Source organism: Aphelocoma coerulescens, chromosome 4 (assembly GCF_041296385.1).
Source record: "Aphelocoma coerulescens isolate FSJ_1873_10779 chromosome 4, UR_Acoe_1.0, whole genome shotgun sequence".
Classification (NCBI taxonomy): domain Eukaryota; kingdom Metazoa; phylum Chordata; class Aves; order Passeriformes; family Corvidae; genus Aphelocoma; species Aphelocoma coerulescens.
Window position 1 is genome coordinate 36,917,617 of NC_091017.1, and position 25,157 is coordinate 36,942,773.

The window sequence follows — 25,157 nt, forward strand, 5'->3', positions numbered from 1 at the left end:
TGATGGACTAGATTAAAATAATAATAATGGTAATAATAAGTCCCTGCTCAGGGTATTTATCAAGATTTGCTAAGGGTGATTGGGCTGCTTTTCACTTTGCTATGATATAGGTTAAATGAAACAGTACCTCTCCTTAAATCTCCAAACATCATTCTAATTTCTGAAACACTCTTAGCCATTACGAGCAGTTCTTCCCTTCAGTAGTCTGTTCCTTGAAGCACTGACTAAAGTGGATTTCACAGAAGTCAGCTGAGCCAGGGGTTTACAGTTCACTTGTCTGGCACAGACCTTCAAGAGCAAGTAGCCAACTCCAGAAACACATTCAGCAGTTCAGAAATAAATCATCTATACCTAATATTGTAAAGGTTAGTTTTATTATGGATATTATTGAATATCTTTTTGACTTCCAAAAGCTAACTTGAAGATTTTTACGCACACAGGTGTATTAATTTAAAGGTAGCCCACAATTGCATGTTGTGTGTTACCTTCTTCACAATCCTGATCTCTTCAGAAACATAAAACAGTATAACTTCTTGCAAAATGACTTTGAATTCATATGAGATGTGATGAAAATCAGGGAAATTATCAGCTTTAGCATGGATTGTAATACGATGCATAAAAATGTGGTAAGTGTTTCTTTTGTATTTAACACCAAAAAAAAAAAGTTAATGAAACTGTTTCATACCTAGAGACAACAGGTACAGAAACAGAGTCATTTAACAGAATCATTGCTTAACTGAGCAATTAAAAATAGAATTTAACTTTTCAATGTATTTTAAATTTCATACAAGCTGTATCACATCTTGCTTATTAGTTTCATATTATGCACATTCAGGCATACTTTCTATGAATACATTAAGTTTTCATATTGCTAGAATTTATTCTATTTCTATGACTACTTTGTATACCAATTTTAACAACCTTACAGCTACTCAGAGATAATCTGGTTTTGTTCTGTAGTTTAAATTTCATATTTATTCTGTCACTAGTAAAAGCAGACACAAACTTAATTTGGCATTATTTTACAGGGCATTTCTTTTAGTTTCTATATGTAGTCCCTGTCCCTTTTACCCAATAATGGTTAATGGTGACCTATACTTTCCATTAAACATTGAAAATAACATCTTCATTGTAAAGCTATTTTTAAATAATCACCATTTACAGTTAATTGTTAAGTCATTTTCCTACTCGTTCACTTCTTACTGTGAGATTACATGAGAAAAATCAAGTGAAAAAGATTATTAAACACTATTTTGAGGTAAGGATTTAAGGACTGACCTATGCATGAGATTTTCTTACTAAAGAACTAATCACAGGGTTCTGAAAACAACTAAAGTCTTCACAGATTTTTGTGTATAGGTCAGCAACTGAATACAGGTGGAAAAAAGATGCCATACAGTGAGGTTCAATTTAAAAAGCAAAAGTAAGTAAATAAAAGATTTAGACCCAAATCTTCACCAAATGTGAATCACAGGACCCATCTGAAGAAAGCCCAGCAACACATACTAAAGAACATGATAATATCTCCATGCTTCATTAATATAAATAAATGTTTTACAGTATAAGTTTCTTCTCTTACAGTTATAAAAAAAATCTCACCTAAATTTATTAAACATCAAGCTGATATGGTCATAGGTCAAGTGATATAAAAGAAAAATAATGGAAAACATAAAAATAAGCACACACACAAGCTTTAGTTGCAATTACAGTCCTCAGAAAACTCGTCTTCCTTTTTATTTGGGACTTAAGGCCTTCAGTAGAAAAAAAAAAGCCCTCAAAGTCTTTTATGTGATGTTAGGAAGTATTTGATGACTTTCAATTTTCAGGTTATACAGAGACATTTTTTATAGACAACCAGGATTGTCAGGAGACACATTTGGTACAATGTGTTTTTAGTGTTATATCAAGTGACAAGCTATAATCTATAGCTCTAGACTCTCTTATTATTAGTAAATTATTTTCCCCATGAAAACACTGTTTCATGGTGAATTTTATTTATTTTTTTTTAAGCACACCACTTTCAAAATTAAGTAGAATAAGATATTTACCCAAAAGTTTTCTTGGAAGTTAAAGCCTGACAGTGGACTCAAGTATGTTTTTAACCAACCTAAATTTTGGGGCAACTGAGGCAAGAGGTTAAATAGAGGAACAGAGAGGGCTGCCAGCTGTACCATGAGCCTATGTTTCTAAACCTTTTGGGTCCTTCCTGACAGATTTGTCTATCTAATGTGATTTTTCTCCCTTTCTTTAAATCTACCTTTGTTTCTTCATTCTTTCTCCCTTCCATTAGAGTCATCAAGATGTTTGATGGACTAACATTCTTCTTCTTAGTTTGAACTTTTTGTTTGAGATTTAATTTTTTTAAATTGTTTTAAAAAGTTTTGGAACACATGTAGTATCATATTTCGGCTTGATGTTCTTTAAAATTTGAATTTTTTTTCTGATACATTTTTTTTCTAATATTTGCGAGTAATACAAGTACTTTCCAGCACTAAAATATAGTATGCTTCAAAATTCAAAGAAACTTCATTTTCTAAATTCGTGAGGTGAGAAAATTAAGACATTAAAGGACAAAGTGTCTTACTCAAGTTGTCATACTTGAAATTGATACTTCAGCATCTTTTTAGAAAGCAAAATACAAAATGGTCTTTTAATCAGTTCAGTTACCTCCCCTCAGGTTTCTTCAGCCTTTGCTCTCTGTTTACAAAGTGCTTTTCAAATTATAGAAGAAAAGGTAAAGGTTTCCTTCCTCCCAACTTTCCTCCCTATAACTTGCATTTAATTGCTCCTATAATCTTTGTAGCTGAAGTCCTTTGGATACAAGGTGCCTTTTCAAGTGAGGTATTGTTGGTGTTGCCTGAGGCTATTATAATGTAGTAATTTTCTTTGACCTCCAAGCATTTTGCAGAATAGCACAGCAGCATTACAACCCCCATGGCACACCATGTAAGTAGCTACACCATAGAACACAGGCAGGAACTTTCTAAGGAAGACTTATTCCACTGCAATGTGGAAATGCCTTCATGTAGAACAACCCTTGGGCTTCGTCTGAGTATTTTAATTAAGTGCAATGCCAAAACCAAAGTTCTATTAAAATTCTAGTTTTGTTCTTGAATTTCCCCAGGGGGTTAATGTGATATGATAACGTGTCACAATAGGAGAAAAAACAGGATTCTCAAAGCATCATTGAGCAGAAATACTCAAGAGTGCACACACTACTTATCACATACTTAAGCAGGACTGTTTAATTGGAAAGTTTATAATGTTTTTTGATCTGCCAAGCATTCTTAGACGTTTTAGCGATAAAACTCTTTGGAGATATCTTATCCTTAATAGCTTGGTGTTTGCAGCACAGGATGAACAAAGCAGCATTGCTGAATCCATGTTTTTACTGTGAGTATCTCTGTATGATCCCTATAAAAGTTCACAAAAACGCTTCATAGAATGGAAGTCTGTCAAAAACTGAAAGGTCCAGACTGTTCTTTATCACTGCACATAAGAGAAATCATACCTCACAGAGGGCAAAATGGTAAATTAGAGATAAATAAAAGAGATCATGCTTTGTGTCAGTATGGAACTACATTTAATGATCCAAGAAGGCATTTCAAGTCCTATTTGATATAGAGAGACAAAAGCCTTCACTCCAGATTTTGCAGCATGTTAACATCACCATAGTTTAAAACAAACAAAGTCAACACCAGAATAGTTTGATCAGGTAGAGTTCAAATGCATATAAAAATACAATAAAATTAAGTCAGCTGACAGAGAAATTAAAACTTATGTGACCAAAATTCTGGACATGTATAAGTTCAAAAGGGATTGTATCAGGTCTGTCTACAAGATTATCAAGGGGTCAAATACTTCCATATCTTACAGACAACTAGGAGTATAATTTTTGAACTAAAGTTAAAAAAAAAAAAAAGAAAAATCTTAAAAAATTATTGAATTTTAAAAAACTTATTTGCACTTCATACACAACCAAGTTAATGTTCTTTTTAAGGTTGTCAAACATAAACTAAACTATATTTTTTGCTTGGCAACTAATGCAAATATGAAGAAGAAAAGTCTTGAGTGTTTTCTGCCAAAACATTCCACTCCAACCACTGAAGTACATGACTTCTGGCAAGAGGCAGAAAGGGATGCATGAATCACTAATGGCACTTTCCTCAAGAAGAAGTATATTCTAATAGAGGATTCTGTACTAGGACTAGAAATAATCCTGTTGACAAGAACTCCAGTCCATTTATGTCTCATTTCCCTAGAACATGAGTATTTGCACTAAGTTTTTCAAGGTGCTGCACAAAGAGCAGATTCCTAAAGCTGAAAACCATACCCTCTACGTTTTTCCTCAAGTTGTTTAAATTGTACCAGTATACCCAGAAGAAGTGTGATCATGAGTATATTTTTACCTCATGCAAAGTATATAAAAATAGAACAAATAACTATGCTTCACTTAACTGAATTATTGCTTAAATAAAATCTGAATCCCAGATTTCCTGAGTTCAGCTTTGGCATTTGCTGCTAGACTAGAATTGCTGCCTGAGATCAATGGGTGGTAAAGTAATAAGATATAAGGAAGGCATATTACAAGTTGAAAATCGCTAAAATCATTGACAAAGAAAGGTACAAGAGTGGAGCTGCAGAAAGCAGTAAAAGGAAATACAGTATTAACAACTTGAAGTTAAGAAAAAAAAAACCCTAGCCATATTGCTAATAATATAATATTCAGCCTAAAACTTTCACTTTACCATGTTAAAACTGCATTTTCTTCCCAGAGGAGATACTGACCTGCACTAAGTACAGAACTATGCTGACTCCATAGCAGCATTGCTATACCTCTTCCTAACACCTTTTCTTCCTCAATACTCTCATTTGAATGAAAAGAAGAAAAGTTGGTTAGGCAAGTCTTGTTCTCCTATGAGCTTTGATTTTTAGACCCTTTTTCCACCTCAACGCACTTTCATATCTTTATTCTAAGTGAATAAGCTCTCAGCATGAAAAATTCTTTACTTCTCCACTATTTCTGTAACACAACAGCTAATACATATTTATAGCTTTTTAAGCCAGTTATCTTAACTTAAATTAAGATTGCTGTGTCTTTAATTCATCTCTTGGTTTTAACCAATGTAGAAACTACAGAGATTCATAGTGTACTTTTTATCTCCTTGGATGCAAGATCAGAGATGATTCACAAATGTTTAAAAGTTCCTTAGCTCAAGTGACTGTGCAGTCACATAAATATTTTAACCAAAGGACCTAAACTGAGTCATATGCTGCTGAGAAGATTCTACTTGCATTGTTTTCTTTGTTGCCTCCTCTTTGCAGTTCTTTTTTTATCAACACCTGCCTTAACCTTATAATTAATCTACTTGGAGATCACATCAGGTCTTGCATATTCAGAGCAAACAAGTTCTATTGCATGGAGCTAACAAATCAAAGGCAGAACTGACTTGTTCAAAACAGACACTTGTTTTGGATTCTCCTCAACAGTTCTGAAGGACTGTCACACCACACAGTACAACTCCAGCCAGATAGGGATGTGGTTTTAAGGAAGGTAGTCCTATAAGCAGTTCTAGATAGTGATTTTCTGATGGAATCCTGCTGTTTTACAAGTCCTTCTCTGTCTATCCCTACATCTTTATTTCTCATGGTAATTTAAAAAAAAAATAAAAAAGGAAGAAAGAAAAAAAAAATCAGTGCAGTAAACCATGGTGTAAGAATAAAGGACTGGATCTATAGAAAGACTTGCAAATTCCAACACAGATGTACAGGAGCATCATTCAGCTGTTGTCTAATACTGCAGTTAGTTAAGGCCCTGTGCTCAGGATTCTGCTGTTGAAGTCTGCCCATGCTTTATGGTGTTTGTGGTGTGCCACCAATGAAATCATCAACACACCAAGTACTTGGCACTTAGAAAGGGATTTTCAACAAGTCAGCCTGCTTGACAGCTGAATACTTTTTTTATTGGCTCCCAGTGTAAAGAAAAATAAAGATTTTTTTTGCTTAGAGAAAAACCACCACAAAACAAAACCCAAAACAAACAGCCCAACTACAGAAGACAGAACATTGGTAAATGTAGATACTTCACTTCCCTAATGCAGTAGCAAAAAAATACATTTATTTTAATTTTTTAAATTTATTTACAAGTTTCTTCAGGAAATGTAGGGAAAGTAGTATGTTTAAAATATAGTGGTGGTTCAAGCATTTATTTCCTTTTTGGCTCTGCAAGTGACATTACTGGCTCAGCCCTTCTGGCTGTAACAGCAAAATTCACAATCTCCTCCAAAAACACTTTTCCCATTCCTGTGCCGGAAGGGCTTCTTATAGAAGCATGAACTTGGTAGTTTTGTGGGAGAGGAGCTGTAGAGTGGTGAGTGAAGGATTTGGCAGAGCTGGGAAGGTGGTGGAATACAGAGGGATCTAATACCCTCCACATAGCATTAAAGATTTCCAGTCTCCTCAAACACCTCAGAGTCATTTTACAGCTCCTTTCCAACTTCCTCTGACTCATCTCAGAATGATATATATTAGCAACCCCAAAAACACTTCTGCTGCAGAAATTGTTCTCCCTCAAGGTTCCTGAAATGAATAAGTTATTTTCTCTCTATCCTTAGGCCAGTGAGTTTCAGATATGGCTTACATTATTGAAAAGCTTGAAACAGCTCTTCAGGAAAGATGAGTCTTAAATTTCATTTTGCTCTAGTGCCTAGGCTTCTTAATGTAGGTTTTTTAGTTGGGGATTACATCCTTGAATACTTTTCTGGATTTCAGTGTCTAAATCCCTTCTTTCAAAAAGTTTTTCTTTTCGAAAAAGCTCCCAAGAAATAAAGAAGTGATACAGGCCTTTCAGCTAATGAACAGAAAGATAATTAAAGCCAAGATGCTTTTTCATTTTTCTTCTTTGCTTAAAAACATTCAAACTACTCAGATAACTCCTCTTACTGTCATGCTTTCGTTTCAGGTTGTAAATGAAGAGCAAGGGAGATCATGACACTATAACCTACTAGCTCAGCTACTCACATGGTGCATTAAATAGCAGGAGGTTTGCTAACACTTGAACTAACACTTGAACGCTTGAACTTCACTAATGCTATTTAAAAGTAACAGCCAAAACTTGATTGTACAATTTTAGCCAAAGCATTGCAACTTTGTCCTAAAGTAAAACCATGTTTGAATTTGCAGTCCCAAAAGACCTGATCAGTCAAACCCCACCTGTAATGTGCATCACACCTGAGAAAGATCTTTGGTGTGTGTCATAAGCACAAAGTCAATTTTTGGTTCACTTATTTAATAAGATAAAACTTTTAGTGGTTACAGTATTGGTGGTTATACCTTTATTTTTAGATAGCCATTTTGGATGGTTAAAGTTCCAAGTCAACAAAAATTTTATTTTCATTGACCCATGATAAGATGATAAAGTATCACATTATCTCTCAGTATGAAAAGAAGTGAAAAGGTGCACTTTACTGAAAAACACCTTATACAAAATTTGACTGTCTAGCAGCTTCACCAAGTTTTTCCTTTTGTTTGGAAACAAATCCAATTGTTTCCCTGATTTTCTGAGGGCATTCTGTCTCATGAATGAAATATAAAGGTCAATTTCTTCCACACTGACATTCAAAAGAGAATGCGGGGCATTTCACATAAATACACTTTATTCCCTGCTAATCCATAGTATTTTTAAGGTTGGAAAAGACCTCTAAGATTTTCATGTCCAACTATTAAATGAGCACTGCTACATTCACCACTACACTATGCCTCCAAGTGTCTTACACATTGTTTGAAAATTTACAGGGATGGTGATTCTACCACGTCTCTGGGCAGCCTGTTCCAAGGCCTGATCACCCTTTCAGTGAAGAATTTTTTCCTAATATCCAATTCAAACCTCCCCTAATGCAACTTGAGGCTGTGTCCTCTTGCCCTGTCACTCGTGGCCTGGGAGAAGAGACTGACTCCCACCTGGCTATACCCTCCTTTCAAGGCAGTTGTAGAGAGCAATAAGTTCCTCCCCTGAGCCTCCTTTTCTCCAGGCTAAACATCCCCAGCTACTTCAGCTGCTTCTTATCAGATTTGTGCTCCAGATCTTTCACCATCTTCAATGCCTTCTCTAGACACATATTGTGAGCCTTTCTTCTCAGCTTCCCTAGATCTCTGCCATTCAAAGGAAGACTCACAGGATGAACAATTGCCATTTAGGCTACTGAGAAACTAGCTATGACTACCAAACATGAGGGGAAAAAAACGTGCACCTCATGTGAGCATGTTCTTCATTTTGTTTGATGAACTACTGAGCAAACAAATATCTGAATAATCCTTATTTGGCATCTGTGTAACTTCCTTTTATACAGCTAGTGGGGATTTTAAGTGTGTTCTCATAATATTCTTCAAAATTTAAAAGCATATTCCCACTTGTACAGAAATCTTAGAGTTTGGCCCACAAAATGTACCATGTAAACAAACAAACAAAAAATCAACATTTTGAACTGGTGCCTAATACCGAAAGAACAACTCCTTTGTTTCTTTGGTCCCTGCTGTGGTATGGTTCCCTCAGTAGCTGAAATAGTTCTCTACAGAGTTGAAGGTGAGGATCAAAGCTCCTCTTCAAGGAAGCTCCCAGGTATTTCTTCCCTATGAGGTCAAGCTGCAGCCAGAGCTCACTCAGCTGGATATGTGACTCACTTTCAAAAGCACAAAGGTGATTCCTGTAACATGGTAGCTGTGCCAGTACTTAGCCCAGTACCAACCCTTCTCACTTGCTGAGCTACATGCTACCGAAACAGCACTGTTTGATAGTACCCAGGTAGACCTAACAAAAAGTGTCACTGGCAAAAAGTGACATTAATTTGTAAAACAAATTCCTGTAAGTTTGTCATCTGCAATGGAAAAAGCAGCAGAAGCTAACAGAAGAAGGGGAAAACAAACACAGCACCAGCCACAAAACACATCTAAAAAGAAACATTGCTTAGTGTGAAATTGGGTAAAGTCAGAATGGCTTTTCAAAACTGAAGGAGCACTATTAGGCTTGGGAAATAGAATTTAAATTAGTCAAGTTCACAGATAAGGGATATCTGACCAATACTACAAGGCTTTCAAGAAGACTAATTGCCAAAGCATCTTAAGCTGTGTAGCCATGGGATAAAAGGATGGTCCTGAACAATTTGTTGAAAGATTGGATAAAGTGAATTTTCATAGTGGAGACATACTGTGATGAGGGTTTCACAAGTGCTGGGTTACATGCTAATCAACACTACAAATACATAAACTACTCATAAAAGAGAAAAAATAATGAAGTGGCACAGGTTGTTTCTGAAATTACTCGGTTCAAAATAGTTTTTATGCAACTTACAGGATTATAAATTGGCAAATGAAATTTAACATGAAGTGATGCAAGTCACAACAACAAAAAATAATCCCAGCATCTACAGATAGTAAGGACACTACCTATATTAAAAGAAGGCAAAATTTGGGGCTACAATAGATAATTCTAAGAAAAAAAAAAAAAAAAAGAAAGAAAAAAAGCCAACAACAACAAAAAAAGATAGTTTAGAGTGTAGCAGCATTCAAAATAAACTTAGTAATTATTAGGAAAGCTGTTGTGCTTGACAGAGCACACAGTGAGACTGAATCCAAATACAACTCTTAAAAAGTTCAAAAGCTAAAGAAGTGCAAATTACGAGCTCAGAAAAATCTATGGTCAAACGTCAGATGTTTCCAGAACATAATAGATACCAGTTGTGTGGAATGATTTCTCAGTAACCACAGTATTAATATCAGCACCAAAAGAAATAGGTTTGTAAAGAAGAAAGTCTCTTTCAACAAACATAGGGCAATAAAAATCTCATTGTGAGCACTGAACCTTACACATACCCCTTGAGCTCTGCTTACACAAGGGCCAGAAGAAAAACCGATATGAGGAACATTGCCTTCCTTCACAAGATTTTAGAGGATGAATTTTCTGTATTGCACCTGGTACTTGTCATGATTGTGCCTCGAATTGACCTAAGACAGGAGGATTTGCCCTTAAGTAATGAAAAGAGTGTGACCGTCTCATAAAGGCTTCCCTTCTAAGGTAATGCACAGAAAAGCTTTATTTCTGGTATTAAATTTGTCACATTCCTAAATAGTCTCAAAAATACTTGTAGCTAAATGTAAAACAAATCTCATGGGTCTGTTCTTTTAAATTTATTTCAAAATAGGATAGAATTATTTCTATTTTAATGAGGGGTTTTTTGCTAATTTGCTAGTCAAAGTCATTTACCCAGCAGATCTCTCTTGTTGCCCAACCGTGCTTCCTACTTTGATGTTGCAGAAGTAGTTAAAAGGAACAGAATGTTTCTTGATCTCCAAAACTACTCCATGCATTCAAAAGTAATAGAGCCCCGTGAACATTCGAAGTGAAACACTTAACTTTAGGCAGATCCTTTAAAATGTAGCACTAGAGTGCTGTGGGCTAAAGGAATGATCACTAATAAGGAGTCTTTGGCACGTGGTATCCACCATCCACTGAGAAGTGTACTGAGCAGTTTGGAGCACAGCTTGGAGCAAAACTAGAAACTCTTTGGCTTTCTACCAGGTATATACTACAGTTTTATTCTCTCTTCTGGTAACAAGTTCTGGTGCATAATTGCTGAATAAAAGCCCAAACAAACAATCCTAGAGTATGATCTGCAGTTAGAGCACGAGTCACACATGCATTCTCAATATTTAAAAAGTATTGACAACTATAAAGGCTTTTCAAACAGAAAAAAATCTGTAAGATGTTTTGTTGAACAACAAAGGAAGTATGCAGAAAAGGCACAGCTTAGTAGAACAGAGTATTATGCAGTGTGTTAACTATAAGACAGTTTCTTCGCCATTCTAGGTACAGTAACCTCTGAAACCATGCTAGGAAAATTTGGGTTACACAGCAGCAACTACAATAAAACCTACAAAATGTGCAAACCTCCAAATTTATTTGATCAGTCACACTTTGTAACTAATAAAAACACTTTTCCAAAGCTTATGTTACATTTTGACATCTGACGGGGAGGATTACTTTATATAGCTGCTTATTGAAAACTGTGTTTTGGTATGTGTTAGTCATTAAAGAGAATGTTCCATAAAGAATCTCATATCTTCAAAACCGACATTTTTCTCAAGTAGAATTTTCTTTATATTAAGGAAGAATACATTTTCATTTCAAGTATACTGGCTTTTGTGGAGGTCTGAAAAATATCTGAATGTATTGCCTTTGTACAGTTGAAAAACCTTCTTGTATTCATGTAGATATATCTCTTTCATGAACTTATTATCTCAGTAATTGGCAAATTCCCTGGATGGATTACCAAAGCCACCTCGAGGCAGAGGTATGTGCCCATTCCTGATGCTGTCCTGCCCAGCACCAGCAAATCTATCAGTAAGTAAGGAATCAATGAGGTGTAGTAACTGAGACCAGTGACATAAGATGACTAATTAGTATATCTGGCTAAGCTATTCTGTATTTATTTTTCAAGCTCCCAGCTTCATTTTTAAACGTTAAGTTCTTTATGCATGCTTATCTCCAGGACAGGTTAAAACTCCATGAATGTTGTCTCTTTAGACCATCTGAAGATTAAAGTAGAAGTTTTCACTTAAAATGAGGGGAGAACTGTGACTAAAAAGATAAAATAAGTATTACATTTTCTATCTCATGGAAAGCTGGTCTAAAGTAAGTACTATTGAGTTCTGGGAAATCTTATTATCAATTATTCTTGAGTCTTTTGTTGTTGCTGTCATCACTGATGGTAAGTTATGGTATGCTTAAAATTTCTGTGGAGAATATGTTTACTGTCATTCATCACTGAGATTTACAGAGATCCCATAACAGCAATTAAATGTGGTTGTTTACTCAATGCTGTCACCAGAAGAGGATATGGCCTGTAGAGTGGAACTATTCAGGGGCCTGAAAATGTTTTATTTGTCAGTCACATCTAAAACATGAGCCAACAAGCATCTCTTTTAGGGTCCTCTACACATTTCAAGTAAATCAGAATTCTTGGTCAGTAAAGAGTCTTTGGTTAAAATGCTTGTTTTGTCTGTAAAGCCAAATGAAACACTTCATTAACTCATTCTTAGTAAGAATTCTAAATTCTTAGTAAAAATTCTAAATTTTAAAAGGATGACTGGCTTTCTCTGTAAGCAATTATGTGCTGTTACGTGTAACCCTCACTTGGTGCCAAAGAGGAGACCCCAGTATAAAAGCCATGCCTATTGCTCATCCCTTGGTCAAACAGAAGTTGCATGATGCATAAATCAATGCTTAAAGTGCAGAAACATTCACTAAAAGATTTAGACAAAAAAAGGAATTAAATAAAAAAAGGAAGCTTTCCTTTTCTCCGCAGCTCAAAGCTGTTCCTCACATCAGGGTTTCAGAGAGATGTAGAAAAAACATAAAGCTTTGTATCATGGGGATCCTGTGGTGATATACACAAAGGAGAATTCAGGTTTTTGCATTCCTAAAGTGAAAATAAACAAGTGGTTTCAAAAAGGAGTAAGATGTTACCATGTCTCCCATAATAGATAATGAAAATCTCTAGTAAGTACAAGATATGATGAGCTGAGGGAAAAGCACAAAGCTGTGTCAGAAAGGTTTAGGTTAGATACAAGGAAAGCCTTTCACACAGAGGATGGTTGAGCACTGGAGTAGGCTCCCCAGGGAAGTGGTCACAGAGCCAAGCCTGAGAGAGTGTAAAAACCATTTGGACAACGCTCTCAGGTGCATGGTGTAACTGTTGGGGTGTCCTGTGCAGGGCCAGGAGTTGGAATCTATGATCCTAGTTGAACCCTTCCAACTCAGGATACTCTGTGATATTGTCTTCAGTTCACTTCTTTCTTCAATTCCTGACTGTCAGGGCACACCTGAGAAATTTATAAATACCTGTTCAGCAAACTCATTGGAGTGGTGAAGTTAATACCATGAAATAGGGCTAATCAGTAAAAGGAATACATGCAGAGTGTCATGGTATAAGTTTTCTGTAGCACTGGCAGATGCATGGGCATTCCATGCCAATAGTCAGTGAAATAGCATATCTACTCTAGCAGACTCAACTAATCAAATAAAGGTTATCACTCCTAAATGGAGCAAGAAGTGAGGCATATCCTATAAAAACATTATTTTATAGAAGCAGGTCTATTTAATGCTTTAAAACTACCACTGAAATTGCTGGTATGACCTTCAGTTTCCAATGTGCAGGTATTTTTAGCAATCCATAACTGTCATAGTTCATGAAACTTTCTCCTACCATACCTAAAAGCTTTGTAAAACTTCCATTATTCCTGACAATTAGTAATAATGTGCAGTTGTTTTAATGGGTGCTTATGTGTGACTGCAATATTAAGAACATGCTCATTGATTTAAAGTACTTTGTTTTAAACAGGAAGTGGCACAGTAATTTTCAAAATTTCAAAGTTGGCTTGCTTTAGTAAAATTTATATACTACAAGTAATTTCTTCCTCTGCTACAGAATATTTTTAATAAATACAAGATCATTTTAACCAGTACTACTTTCCTAGCTGAAAAATTACTTTCTTTAATGAAATCTGTAAGTTGGAAGAAAACTCATGATGCAAGAATCTGGTGTATATGTATATACATACACACACACACACACACACACACACACATATATATATAATTACAATATGGAGTTAGGAAATTTAATTGCTGTAAGTTCTTCAGTCAAATCTAAGTTAAGCACAATCATGTTTTTAAAAGTGCCTTATTATAACCAAAGGAAAACCTGCAATTTTAATTTACCTAGGTATATCTTTACAAGGTTACAGGAGATATGGTGTTTAATCCCAACATTACCTCTTTCTTCATATATTTTTCAGTGACACTTAAAACTAATTTATAGAAAGTACTAAATGGTTCCTTTGTGAATTGGGAAAATGCAAGACAAATATCCTTTGAAAAGCCTTCTGGTTTAAGTGTTGATATCAAACATCAGGTCACACAGGTATTTGGCAGTTCACTTTTACTGCTCCACAGGGAAAGCGTCACAGCAGAAAGCAGATAAAGAAAAGTCTTATACTACTCAATAGAAGTTATTAATGGATATTTGTACTGGGTTTAGGTGACAAGTTTATGATTGTGGGGACCTGCCAGGGTGCCTTTTGTGACAAGAGAACAAGAGCCACTCTCATGGACAGAACTGGTCCCAGCCAGCTTCTCTGCTGTTCAAAGCTGAACAACACAGGTGCCCTTGTGACAATGTATTTAAGAAAGGGCAAAAAGTGATGCAAGCCAGTTGTGAGAAAGGGGAGTGAGAAAAATGTAAGGAAAACAGCCCTGCAGACACAAGGTCAGCGTGGGACTGGGAGGAGGTTCTCCAGGCATGAGAACAGAGATCCACCTGCACCCATGTAGACAGTGTGGAGGTGGTATCCATCTGCAGCCTGTGGACAGGAACATAGAACAGATATCCACACTGATGCTTGGTGGGGTAGGATGTAAAAGCATCATAAGTGAATTTGGTCCTGAGAAGAAGGGAGGGATGAGGTGAAAGTGATTTTAGTTTTGTCTTTGTTTCTCACTCTCCCATTCTATTTTTAATTGGCAATTAATCTTCCCTAGTCAAGTTTATTTTGCCCATGATGGTAATTAGCAAGTGATTTCCTTGCCTTTATCCTGACCCCTGAGCTCTTTGATCTTATTTTCTGATTCTGTCTTGCTGAGGAGAGGGAACAAGAGAGCAGCTGGATGGGGGTCTGACAGCAAGACAAGGTTAACCCACCACAATTTTGTAGATCTAGGATTAAAATTATTTAGCCACAAAGGACCCAGGAGCAGCTTCCAGAATCATCTAAAAATAGAAGTTAATTGTTTTATTAGAGGGATAATACAATATCATTTCCTGCAGCAATGATGCAGGACATCAACAAGGTCTTGTGCTATGCATACGACCTTTAATCAGGCCTGTTGCACCTCTTTAGATAAATGCCTTTAGAAATTTATTCAATGACAACGGTTATCAGCATTGTGGAAAACAGCAGCAAATGAATGTCAGTGACTAGCTCCTGATAGCATTCAGACCCAAATGAAAGTAAACATCATTTTAACCTCCCTGCAATTTCAAGCACTACTAGTGATTTTGGATTCCCAATCTTAGCGTGATTTCTTGAAGGCAGGTACTCAGCATTATCTGAAAGTACCATACACCTGACAACATCTTTGATAAAAAAATCACTTTCAGAATTCTCACTCCACATTTTACTTAGAGGCAATTCTCAGCACAAATATGTAGTTACGTTAGTTTAAGCAAACAGGAATCAACAGGTTAGAGAAAAGGCTCTGAGAGTACTAACTGCTGAATTTAATAGCTTTTTGTTCAAGAGCACAAAAAGCCCTGCTTTACTGAGCTGTAAGTTAACTTTGCTTGCTTACACTGTTATAGGTCTGAATTGACAACATGAAAAGTTATCAGTCTTACAAAATGCAGTTGAATATGGTCTGTGTTTCAAATGAACACTGGAGAAAGAATAAGTGCAAATTAAAAGAAATCATACGAAGCTAAGTTTTATCATGTCAACAAAACATTCTAGAAGTTTTTAAAAAATATCCACATGAAATCAGAATGTAAATGAAACCTGACAATATACACAAATATCCCAAGTTGTATCAGCCTGAGGGAAGAATTCTGATTTCTACAACAATTTGTTCTCATAGTACTATGACATCCAGTGTCTTCCAGATAAAAAAGCAATAAAAAAGTCTATCCTGGCTGTAAGCTCTAAAGTAAAGGATTACTGTGATAAAGTCAAGCAGTTGTCTCTGTAGAGCATTTTAGATTGTCTGCAATAGAAAAAGGTGTGAGTGAGACATAAGTACAGGAAGAGAATCTGTTAGTGTTTGACATTAACTAGTGAAAAGCTCTCTAACTCTTAAACTGGTGATTCTCCTTCCTAGGGTTCTTACCACATTCCTTCAGGCTGAAAGAAGTTGAATAGTCTTTTTGTAACAAGGAGTACATGGTAGGTTCTTCTAAATTTTTAGGAGAATTTCACATATATTAAATGGTGAAACCATAATCATAAAAATGTAAAATTAATAAATATAAAAAATATGTTGAACAAGATACTTACGATATAACAGTACAGAACTCCAGGGAAAGAAATATTGCTGTAACTTCCTAGTGACTGAAAAAGAACAGATTCCAGGTGCTGCAATTAAATCGTTGTGAAAGAAATAAGTGGATTACAGCAGAGAATACCAAATTCCCAAGGTTGATTTATACACAATTATTTATATGCCTGAGCAGGTGTCTCGATAGCAACATCAGCAGTGAATTTTACAATTCACAGGTGTAACATCCCTTTCAGAACTCCAGCAAAGACAGCTGTGTTTGAACAGTTTCAGCCTGCCAATAGTTTCTCATACTCCTGCTTTTCCTAAGACGCTGTGTCCCCAAAACTGCTGCAAACTTGTTTCACTCCTTCACTACAAAGAAATGAAGGATTTTGTGCTTAGGCAGACTCATAAGGTTGTTTGATGTATTGCTGTTTTGCAGCTACACATACAGCATAATCAGCAATTCCCTAGAGTACAGGAACAAGGTTAGTGTTTGCAGTGCTGAAACTTTCCTCATTTACAAGCCATGCAAAAGTGAAAAGTTTGGAGTTTGCCACAAAACTTTTGAGTCCATTTTAGATATTCATAAGTGCCCATTTCAAAGGTGGCACAGCTTCATGATCAATAATGGATTTCTCTTTATGTCGTATGTGTGAAAGTCTCTTATCTTGATTTTACAAGGTAAGCCATGGAAAACTAGAACCCTGAAACCAGAATACACAAATGACTTAAATGTCTATTGCTTAAACACAGGAAGAATTAGTAATTTTTTAAGAGGATTATTAGGCACCTCAAAACTCCCTTGCTAAAAACAGAACAGCCTAAAATATTGCGTAATAATGCGTGGGTACAAAACTAAGATGGGTTTTTCTCTGTGCTGTTGCTTCTTTATTTTGGCATTTATTAAGAAGAGACAGACTTATTAAGTCCCAGCATGAAAAGCTATCCTTTTATAAATCCTGTAGAGGTGAAAATATATTAAAAATGAAGTTTATACGGCATCTATAAATTCTCCTGAGATACATTGGATATACTCTGATCTGTTAGGTTGGTTTAATTAAAAGATTATGATTTTAGTGAGATATTTGAACAGTTTAAAGGAAATCAAATGAAGAAAAAGGTCTTCGCTGCGCCTCTAATTTTGTTAGCAAACTATGAAATCTGCAAGAAAAACTTGTGCTCAATCAAACCTATTAAAAGCCACCAAGACAAAAGTATCAAGGAACATCAGTGCAATAATTCTAACCACACTTAGATACAGAAAGTTAGACAGATTTTTTGTCCCACCAATTTTCATGACTTATCCTCACAATGTCTGTCTGGTCTACATAAGAAAGCTAAATCCTTTTTGCTGTTGGATATGTGGTCTAGCTATCCCAAAGAGTGACAGCACAGGGCTAGCAGGGAACAAAAAGCAACTGCTGCACTGAAGGTTGTGCTTTCAAGAATGGCATTTTAGTTCTAATGAATCTCTTCCTGACATCCAAGCGTATCTGAAGTACTATTGTGGTCTCAGTTTTCTGCTCCTCAGTCAGTAGGGGCTAAAACTGACAGCTCACTTCCCTACATGGGGAAAGAGACTACCTCTTACCTCATGAAACTTAAAAGTGATCCTTCTGTCTGGATAAGAGAGACAGACTCTAATGGGAGAAGCATCAGTTCTTACTCAGCTGAAAGGAAGGTGGTTCTGATGACAAGATTCAAAGGAAGAATAATGGAAATACAGCAGAGTGGAGGAACATTTTTACACTGAATGATACTTATGATCCCCCAGTGGATGTCTCCTTTGCTAAACTTCCAATTTTATTCGTATCTACAACATTATGAGTTTTGTTCATTAAAATAATTCAGTACCATTATACTATGACATTTTAGTATGACATATGCTCAGTAACTGCAATCAGGCTGTAATTACTTCACAAATATATTTGAAAAACCTAAAAAGGCTCTTAGGAAATCACATACACTCTCGTATCCTTAATGGTGTTTGTACAAACCACATATTTCAAAAATATTCTGTATTACAGAAGTGTTTCTGTGCATAAGGAAGGATTACCTAACTCTCCAGTGGCTAAGAAGAGTTAAATATGCACTAATATCCCTGATGTATCAATTAGTCATGTAAAATAGAGGCAAGTCAAAAGGAAAAACCTACAGTTCCATAGAGAAAAATTTTTATAAATAGCCCAAGAATGACATTTGTGATAACTTCTGCAATGCCAGTACATGGCCCTCTTTTCCAACTAAGTCATACTTTAGTACTAAAAATGTGATAGAACTTCAGGTACAGTACTAAAAACAAAATTTCTGTCACTATTTTAGTTCTTGAAGAACTAGGTAAGACTGAAAAGCCAAATGTTTTCATAAATCCTTAGTAAATTTCTGTGAGTGTGTGATGCTCTGCTTAAATACAACAGACTTGAATAACTTGGTTTGTTTTACTGTTGGCTTTCTTGTATTTTGTAATCTTGCATTTTGAGCGTTTATGTTTGGTTTGGGGACTTTTTTTCCCCCACTATGTCCTTATAGCCTTGAATTTCCATTCCTTTTTTCTATAGTAGATCAGAAGTGATAAGATTTTGCAAATAAATACTGTTATCTCTTCTAATCCATTGATCTAATGAGTTCTTGTGGCGTTTCCAGCTAACATCATGGAATAAAGATTTTGGCTACTCAGAAGATTTTTTTTGTCCTTTATGTTAGAATTAAAGGGTGCTGTTCCTTTATTTCATTAATAAATTATTTACTCTGATCAATAAAAATGCATGACAAAACCTGGCTAAGCAGAATTTGACCCTCTAATCAAAGTGACCAAAGAAATAGTTAGTAATAGTTAAAAGAATTTGGAAATAATAAAATTATTGTAATACAAGGGTTCTTTAATTAACTGAGAGCTCTGATATTTTTGAGAAGCAATCAACATAAACCTGGATCCAAAGAGCTAAGAGTTTGGAAGAATTCTTTTAATTTGTTTTAAACCACATTTCTTTAACTGTTAAGCACATTTCTTTAACACATTTTAGATTTCTTTAATACATTTCTTAACTGTTCAGAAATTACATGGGTGTTTACCTTTGTGCATTAGGTTAGGCCCTAATGTTGGAGCTTCTATTTGCAGAAACAGAACCAATGGCCTCTGGAATTGTCCATTTCATAATCTCAAAACCAATGAAGATAATAAATATGTTCACAGTATGGGACTGGTTGGTGTACTAAAATGTCCTGTGGGACTCAACTAATAGCATTCTTTATGTCAGAGCTGCCAGCAGTGATGTGGATTATTTTGAAGGTTTTTATAAACCAATCTTTCACTGTCCTCCAGGGCTGCCTGGAGGACAGAAATATAGTTTCATGAGAAAATATCAAACTTTTCATCTCACATTAGAACAAATATGATAACTTTGAACTTTTGAGTAAAAGACACAAGAAAAAAGTTATAGCCCAGTTTGGGCACCCATTTGTTGTCCTAAGGGTTCAAAAGCACATGCTGGCCAAAAAGGAAAAAGAAAAAAATCAGAACCATATTCTTGATTCCAAATACATGCTTTAACAGTCTGACTTCATCATGTACATTTGGCCTCCCCAAATAACAATATTTTTTTACAACACAATGCGTTCTGACAAAAGAGATTTACCAAATTAGCATTTTTTTCTGACAGATAAAGGCTTTTGGTGCAGCTGCCTGCTCACTGATGAGGAAGCACAAGTTCTGTCCTGTTCTGCTGATGATAGTTTGTTGAAATATTCTGTGGCTATTCTGTGGTTTCAAATTTGAAAAGCAAGAAGACTGGCTCTTACTGTAGAAAACATCCAGCGACTGCTGTTTTAGTGTATAGCATTTACATATTGAATGGCAGCAGCCTCTATTGTGAGGCAGCAGTAAATGGACACCATATAATGTGACTATATGCTACTCTGGTGTTAAATGTGCTCTTCTTCATGCACACATAAGGAACAAAGACCTCCATGTCATTGCCAAGGACTCTTTTCCTAAGCTGCTTGCATTTAAAATGTAAGCGTAAATAATTATGTTTTCATCATTTAAAAAAATCGCACACAAAGACACGTGAATATTTCAATCTTGCCATCTCCTTTTATGTGGTGATTTGGTCTTTTGTGGGAATTTTTTGTGTGTTTTGATTTTTTTGTACCCTCTGCTATTGAAATGCCACTGAGGTGCAGCAAGGTCAGAATAACATCCACTATTTTCTTGTACTGAATCCTTAGAAGCATTCTAAAACATTTAAACATAACAGTACCATAAAAAACAAACAAACAAACAAACAACCTCGTGTAACAACAATCCATCTATGCCATAATATCAGCTTTATATAACAATTTAAATGATGGCAAGTCCTATCAGCATTCTTAGTTGGGACAAGATACATTTGGAGATTGTGTCACTCAGAGTTAGGTACTTCCATTGCAGCCAGGTTTCTGAACTCCCATCACAGAGCTTAAATTGGCAGAGCTATGAGGCTGACTAGTCACCACTATGGAAAATAGCTCATTCTAGGTCCTACCAGGTAGATCTGAACTGTGCTTATTTGATATTACAGTGGTAAAAAAAAATAAAACCAACAAACCACCCTATACACACTCAGAGAATGGAATATCTGTTATTTGACTTGTTATTTGACTTGTTATTCATTTCACTTTTTGCCAGTGAATGCTTTTATCATTTTACTTTGCTCTCCTATTGTAATCTACCACCTTACCCATGGGAGGATTTATTAAAAAAATAAATAAAAAGGACACAGAAACTTCAAACCCTTTCCATCTTCTGTTCTGAAAATATCTTAAGTGTATTTTAAGTTATGTAATTTTAAACAAACACAGCCTTATTCAAGACTTGACTATCAGATGTACATGCTTTAAAAATATTTCACATACAAGAATGCAATATGGGATGCTTGGAAACATTATCATGACATTGCCTCAAGTTCTTTCATGAAAAGATTAGGCTGCAATTTACATAAGTAATATTACCATCTGAGGCTCTCTTTTTTTCTTCCATAGGAGCTAGAGTACTTTTCTGCAAAGAACATACTCTCTATATATAATGGTCCTGGAATTTACTTGCAATTTGAATTTTTTCTCCTTGTAATTTGAAAGGCAGCTTTCTGAGTATTTTTGGCCTGCTGTGGTAAAGGGGCATATCTTTAAGTGGAATTTTAAAGAATTCTCAGAATATATTCATCTTGGAGTTATGCATTTTATCTGTGAAATTGAAACACTTTCTTTAGAAACAAGAAATACTGCAACCTTCACTCATGAAAGGAAGAATATCAATATTCTGCAAGGAGAGGTCACTCCCAGTACAAAACCCTAAGTGTTTTCAATAGGATATATTTAAATATCTGTCCTATCTAGAGACTTTCAAAGGAGGAAGCACAAGGAAAGGAATTCAGTTCATTTATTCCTTGACCATGGCTATACACAAATGAATCTGAATGGGAAAGTGGGGGGGGGGGGGGGGGGGGGGAAGAGGAAATGGACAGTTTTTTACTTTAAGAATGGACCAAATTCACAAATATGATGATAGTAATTCCACAAACAAATTTAAAACCTGTAGAAACTGGTGGAAAAGATATAATCTTGGCACAACTCTTAGGAGGGTGGTTTATCTTTAGATGTTAAGGAGTGTGATTAGCAGCCAAAGAACTACAGAGAATATTTGCATTTATCCAATGTTACATTTCTGATCCTTCAACCAGTCCATCAGATGTGGAAAACAAACTTCAGAATTCCTTCAGAAACTGTTCCAACGCAACATAAAATGTTTAACATGTCTTCCCTCATAACTCCATGCACAAAGCCATTTCACCACCTTCTCCACAGACTTCCAGTGTTCACCTAAATGTGCTTGTACAGACTATATAACTGCTGGCTTTCCACCACTACCCTAAACTTTACCCTAATCACCTTTAACTTTCTTTTTGGAACTTAGAAGAATCCACATCCCCCTTACTAAGAAAACCAAACAAGTTATTTATTTTTCTCTCAAACAGCCACATAAGCATTCAATTTTATTATTATGCTGGCTGTCTTCTTTCAGGGTTCAATTTGGAGTTCATCTCAAAGTCATACAGGAAAGAAATGTCATCACCTTTTACAAAACAGTGTTATGACTGCATTTTTTTTCTAATGGAAACATCTTTTCTAACTAGTTACACAACAAAATTTCTAATACGTTTCCCAGTAAGCCCCTTTTCTTCATATCAGTGTGTTAATGCAAAAATAACAGTTGTTTTGATTTGATCCAGATTACTTGTCCTCTTGACCACACTATATAACAACTTTATGCATTTCCTCATTCTCCTTTTATTTGTCAAGGTTTATATAATTTATTTTGGTAGTTACAACTTAACTAATGCAGTTTTGTCCATTCCTTCCTTATTCCTTTATTTATATCCTTTTAAAACACACAAACTAACAAAATGCTTTTCCCCCTCCATTTTCCAAAAAATATATTCATAGGCATAGTGCTTATTCTTTCCACTATAAGTTTTTAATATTTTTTATTTAATTGCAGATATTGTAAGAAAACTGCAGAGTTCCAGAGTTTCCTGCAGTAGACCCCCTCTCCGATCCCATGTGCCCCTGCAGAGGTGAACAGGACCATCATCACCTTTGCAGATTTCACTCTCTTGCCGCTTATTTGTGCCTCGAATTTGCCCAGAGCTACAGCTGGACCTTCAGCAGGCTCCCAGCTAGGATATGCTCACTCAAGGAAAAGTATCCCAAGATCACAAAAAAAAAAAAAAAAAAAAAAAATCTTTCTGGGGAACAGTAGATAGGACATTATGTACAGTCTGAGATAACGTTGCATATCAAAACAAACAAACAAGCAAAAAGTTAAAATTAGTTTTCTAACAGAAAGAACCTCATCAGAGCTGAGTTCGACTAAGACATACAATCTATCAACAAACAGACATAAACATTTAGAGAACAAGAGAAAATAAACTTTTTCAGTGCTTTTGGTTTCTCAGATATCTCTTTGGCTATTACAAGCCAGATAATTATGTTCTGTCATCCACAAGAAAGCATTCATCTGACTCTACTCCTACACAAAAATAACTTCTAGTACCACCAAAGTATGAATTTTTTGACAAGTTCAAATAATTTCACTACTGCTATTTTTCTCTCCATTATAATTTTTTTTCTGTCTCCCATTGCTTGAAGAGAGATTGTCAACTACACTTACAGATTCTGTTCTAAAACACCAAGCAGTCAGTAGAGTGACTGCTATATTTTTTAAGAGGTTGCCACACCCTTTGAAAGCATTTGGAAGCAGAAATACTTATAACAACAACCTGTTCATATTTCATCACTGCCAGTTTCCAGCCTAAGACATGTAAAGCAAGATTAACAATCTAGGAACATCCAGGAGGTGCACAAAGTTTAAGGTATAAGGTTAGTGCAAAAACTGCCTAATCCTATTTCACAATATCTCACCTTGACCATCTTTTCAGCACTAATAGGAGCACTGCATGTCATTAAAGTCAGCAGCCCATATCAAACAGACATAGATGCCCATCCATCACTACAGACCTCACTGCACATTTTAAACACACTTGAAGTTTCTAGTTCTAGCTAAATGATTTGTTTTTCTCTCTAAAGGAAAGACATGAAATTCATCATGCAATTACCTTAACATCCTGCTGCAACAGAAAGGGTCTTTGTAACTCATCTGTAGCCGTATACTTTGTTTCTTGTATAACAAGTGATCAGAAAAAGAGCAGTCACTCTGAGTCCTGGGCAGGAAATCTTTCAAGACTTTTATACCCTGTTCTTGAAGATTAAAAAAAATCTTGGAACAAACTTTTTTCCCTGAAGAGAAAGGAGCCCTCCTTCTTTCTGAAAGTACCTGAATAACTGCAGCTGGGCGGTCACACCCCCAGGAAAAAAAGACATCACAGGTGTGGATAATAAGATTTGGAAAGAAGAGCTTGGAATAGGAACCAGAACTAATAAAAAGTGAGAAAAGAAGGAGCAAGGTGGAGTTTTGGGATAAAAATAATTATTTTTATTTTTTTCTATATGTTGATTGATGTTTTTGTTGAAAGAAATTCATTTCCACGAATGTTTAAATGAATGCTAATTTAGCTTTAATAAACTTTAAGTTTCAAGCAGATCAGTCTCAAAGTTCTGTACAGTTTTCAGTCCCAAAATATCCTTACATCTTTCCTGTCTTTAAAAGCTATTGGTTTTACCAAGAGAAAAAATCTAAACAAATTAATTTTCAAATCCGTATGCTTTGTGTAATAGAAGCAATGGACATAAATTTAATTCTGCTTGTCAGTAACAAGTGAACTATTTAGACATACAAAGATACTCTGTTAGAAAATGGCTTTAATTAAGAAAAAGGTGGATGTATGACATAAACCTTGTCTTTTCAGACTCAAACTTTAAATGAAAATTCATTGGTTTCTGTAGAACAAATGTTTCTTTGTTCTAGATAGTAGTTGAAAACTCAACAAAGATAAAAGAAATAGGCAAGGATTTCCACATAGCTACAGAAGATTTTAGTCCAAATATTTGCTTTTTCTTAGCTCTGAGTAAAGCTAGGGGCTGTTGTCTGGGGCAGTCCCCATTGCAATTGCTCGTTTACTGCCTTGCAGCTGCTCCATTCCATGTTCATCTGCCAAAAGGAAAGGATCCCCTCACTTGGTGGGCAGCACACACACCTGAGTGAAGGATAACAATGCCTGCTCTCAAACTGCAAGTGCAAATATGAGGCTGGACTACAGAGATTTCTGAAGTGCTTTGATAAAATGCTTTTTTGGTAGCAAGTCTCCTAAAAAAAGCATGAAATCTTGAAAACTGTCTAGGGGGAAAAATATTTTTTAGCTGCTCCCTGCTCTAGGAATGTTATCAACAAATTACTCCTAAGGAGCAAAGCATTTGCATTAGCCTTAAAAGAAAATACCCTTAACAACTGGCACTGCTAATCATAATGGTGGGTAGGGGAGTCATTATGTAAATGATCATTTATGAAGCATTTCACTGGCATCCCAACAGGACAATAAAACATTTTATAACTAAAAGGAGTAAGTAAGGTGGAGTA

General features: G+C 35.6%; 1 long non-coding RNA gene across 4 annotated transcripts in view; it reads right to left on the reverse strand.

Annotated features, from left to right (window-relative positions):
* Positions 1-23,944, reverse strand: part of LOC138109031 (uncharacterized) — a 167,448-nt gene extending 143,504 nt beyond the window's left edge. For 2 of the 4 annotated variants that reach the window (XR_011150215.1, XR_011150214.1), the window contains exon 1: positions 23,740-23,944. This is a non-coding gene — a long non-coding RNA (uncharacterized lncRNA). Of the gene's footprint in view, positions 1-11,694; positions 12,877-14,990; positions 15,812-16,101; positions 16,156-23,739 lie in introns of those variants that run through there. The other 2 variants (XR_011150213.1, XR_011150216.1) reach the window with 2 other exon arrangements.
* Between the last annotated feature and the right edge of the window lie 1,213 nt (positions 23,945-25,157).